Consider the following 4,204-nt stretch of genomic DNA (forward strand, 5'->3'; position numbering starts at 1 on the left):
CAGCAGGCTTCGTTGAGAGAGACGTAGAGGAAATGGAACTTCTTACGTGATTCAACTCATGTGGTGAAAAAGGCCAAAACCTCTTACTAAACAAGCCCGTTTACACAGGCTTTACGGTGCTGGATCTATCGAAGCTGCTTATGTACGAGTTCTACTACGATAAGCTTAAGCCAAAGTACGGAGACCGCTGTCGCCTCCTGTACACAGACACCGACTCCCTAATTCTAGAAGTGCAAACGGAAGACGTTTACAAAGACTGCCTCCCCGACATAGACGAGTACGACACCAGCGGTTACCCGAAGGAGCACTTCCTTTACTCTGCGAAGAATAAGAAGGTAATTGGGGAAGATGAAAGACGAAATGTTAGGAAAACCCATCGTGGAATACGTGGGTCTGAAACCAAAGATGTACAGCGTGCTAAGTTAGACGGCGTAGAAAAGAAAGCTAAAGGCGTAAAAAAGTATGTGGTTAAGAAGGACATTACGCACGAGTCCTACCTCAACGTATTACGAACACGCAAGGAACAGCGGCATAAGATGAACAGCCTGCGCAGCTATGGTCATCAGATACATAACGTCACGCAGGAGAAGGTGTCGCTGTCTGCATTTGACGGTAAGCGATGGATGTGTGATGACGGAGTGCATACGATAGCATTCGGACATCACACGATAAGCAGTTCTTCTTTGACGAACCCACGCGTGGGACCATCATGAAGATAATACAAGATGGGCTGACCCTTCTTAGCTATTACGCTTCGGATCTGGTAAGTTTCCAAAGACCAATTAGGATCCGTAGCTCTTTTGGATCCTCCTTCTAATTCACCCGGTCCGTAGAGATATCGGACTGTGACATTACCTAATTTTTTTTCATGGGGGAAGACCGCCCTTGAACTTCTGACGTAGGACTTGTGTTCCACGTGTTTCTTTTTTATGGCATCCCCTGGGTTTTATCCCCCGTAGCCCTGGCCGCCTCGTTGTTCAAAGCCGCGACGACCTGGGGGAGCCGCTGAGTCCATTCCCTGTTGCGTTTGGAGGGATCTTCCAGCTCTTTCCAATACTGGTACCCAAAGAGACGCTCGGCCAAGGTCTTATTGAATCTTTCGACGATGCTCTGACCCCTGTGGTACTCTGCTTTAGCTCTTCTAATCTTAGTGTCGTGGTCTTTCAGGGTCTTGGTAACCACGCCCATAAACTCCGTCCCCGCATCCACTTGCAGCAGCTTAGGCCATTTCAAGACGCGCTTATAAATCCTACCTAGGGCTTCTGCGACTTCCCCAGAATCCTTACTGGTTATAGGTTCGGCGTCCTTGTATCTGCTTGCGATATCGACTACGGTCAAAGCGTACCTATAGGTCTTCTTTCTCACCTTATCGTGCGGCAAGAAAAGCAAATCCGCCTGATGAACTTCATTGGGGGGTATTTACGGTGAAGCTGGGCCTGGGAATGTACTTAGGCACGGGAAGATAAACCTGCCAGAGGGTTTGTTTTTTCAACCAGTTCTTAGCTGTTTCGTCTGATACCCTGGCCGCGGTCGCGAGTTTCTTGATGGCCGACGCTCCTTTCCAATAACCTTCCGGCCCATAGTAAATCCTTTTAAGTTTGTCCTCTACGCGGCCCATTATATGAATTCCAAAACAAGATTGATCTTACGTCCGTTAAAATCCACCGTCTTTCCGTCCACTTTAATGGTGATGTTTATGCTTTCTACCAAATTAGACAAGTCATAGCTCAAAGAAATGGGAGTGTATTCTACTGGGTCAAATGGATTACCTTGGGGCAGAAACTTGGACATAAGAGAAGACTTTTCTCCATTGTTGTAACTATGAACCAAGTCGCAATAGACTTCGTAAGAGGGATGCGACTTTCCATTTCACATCATATGTACTGCCGCTATTTATCGTGGTACTAGTAAGGCCCAGGAGTTCTACCAATGAACTGTCCTTTAGATTGGCGCTCCCATTATTTTTCTTGAATGTCATTTCATGGGGCAATCCTGTGGTAAGAGTATATCCATGCTTCGCTAGCTCCTTAGCCAGTGTTATTGGGGTGTAATGGGAATCTGGTATTTTTGGTTTGGTGCCGGAAGTTCCGATGACAAAGCCATTAATTAAATTATACCAAGAATTGTACAAAGAGCAACTAACCAACCGAACCCTTTCCGCGCGGATGGGAGGATTCAGACAAGTGGTAAAGTTATTCTTGTCGCTTTCCAAAAAGACGATCATTATATTAGATACGCCAAGGCCACGCCTCCCGCCAGCCCTGCAACTCCCACGAAGACCAACTCACTATTTTTTTGTTTCTTAGAAGGCTGGTAGTAATTCTTAAAGTCAGGCTTCTTTAACACCACTGTGGGGTGCGCTTGCGCATAAAGTTTGAAGGCGTAGTCTGTGTTTTCGAAGTTCTTATCCGCCTGCATCTTGTCTTGGTAATTCTTATCCAACCAATCCCTGTAGGCTTGTCTTTTTTTATTCCAAGCCGCCACGTCCCGCTGATATTTCTCCAGCGCTAAGTCGTGCCTTTTTCTTTCGGCGGCACCGCTTTTGTCGCCTCTAACTAATCTATCCAAATATTGACCACCATAATTAGCCCCTGTAAATGCTAAAGCTGCAATGACTCCACCTGCGACTAAGCTAACCATTATACATTAGGTAGGTACTTTTCCTTCCGTAGGTAATCCTTTACCATGATAGCCCCGCCAACGGCAGCGGTCATCTTAGCAAAATTAGCGAAGCTCTTGCTTGGGTCTTCAGTAAAGTCTTCTTTGAGCACTTTCTTACCTACCCAACCAATACCCGCAACGATGGAAGTAATGATAGCTGCTTCTTCAACAGTTTTCAATAACGCGGTCGACATTATATTACAAAGCGAGAAGGAAAATCTAGGTTGCCACGGGTGATAAATCTACTCCATTTCAGGGATCTACTTTTTCTAACCTCCACAGGTGCGTGATATGTTGGCGGCACATGCACGGCCTCCCACTTTACTTCTGGCTTCGTAGCCCGCCATTGTAAGTAAAGGCTGCCTGCTGCTATAACGACTCCTAACGCGCCGATGACGTACCCAGGATTAATGAAGGATTCCTCTTCTTTTTCCTCCACCTTTTCTTTTTTCTTTGCTTTGTTCTTCCTGTTCATCTCCGCGAGCTTCTTACCGGCAGCGACTCTGCCCGGAGATTTAGCCTTGGTAATCTTGGTATCTTCTACGGGAGCCTTTTCTGGTTGTTCTTCGGTGTCACTCATCTTATATTAAGGGGCTTGAAGGACTTGACAAGTAACTTGATGACGACTTGACAACGACTTGACTAGGTACTTGAGAATGACTTGACAACGACTTGACTAAGTACATGAGGTGACTTGACAACGACTTGACTAAGTACTTGAGGCGACTTGATCAGGTACCTCAGCAAGTGCTGCCTGAAAGACCTTTTCAACTTCTCTGTCCTTTTTGAAGTCCTTCCAAGATGTTCCGAAGGAACCTAGTACCTCCTTCAAGTCGACGTGCTGAGCTACGTGCAAAGCCGCAGAGGCGACTGCCATTAACTTACCGCACTTCAAAGACAACCACCCACAGGTTATCTTAAGTTCTTGGGCGATGACATAGTCATCTCTTATGTCCTTCTGTAGTTGCTCCACGTCGTCTATGGGCAGTGCAAGTCCAAGCAATTTAGTGGCAAGTCGGATAGCGGAGTCTGCTACGGCGTCCGTGGTCTTACTTGCGAGGGCGGCCTCGTACCTCTTATGGAACTTCTTAACCTCCTCTTCTGACAGCTTATTAACCTGCTCATGGGTGAGTTCCTTACCTATCATTTCCTTGCACTTCCCAGAAGACACAAGAATGTTAAGTTGTTCCTTGAGGTTACTTTCATCTAACTGTGTGGGGACTTCATCTATGAGCTGCTCAATGTCCATATATGTTAACGTCATACGGAAACCTCAAAGAGAAGATCATCTTGGAATGTTGATGCGTTTTTAAATGCCGCATGTATTCATACAACTGTTCCTTGCTTATCTCACCGCCGTAGTCGCTTAAGATGGTTTCCAGGTCAGACTTGCTCGGAGTATAAAATACTACGAGAGAGCCTATGTTTTCCCTAAAGGGCTTAGAGACGCTGGTAAGCTGCTGGGAAAGCAACCAAACGCTAATGTTGTCATGTCTGCCGCTAAAGGCGAGCTTCACTAATTCGGAGGTGCGTCTTTTTACGT

Source organism: Actinia tenebrosa, unplaced genomic scaffold (assembly GCF_029948245.1).
Source record: "Actinia tenebrosa isolate PJP-AT-01 unplaced genomic scaffold, QUT_ActTen_1.0 PGA_scaffold0__85_contigs__length_37466705, whole genome shotgun sequence".
In the NCBI taxonomy this organism is placed as follows: Eukaryota; Metazoa; Cnidaria; class Anthozoa; order Actiniaria; family Actiniidae; genus Actinia; species Actinia tenebrosa.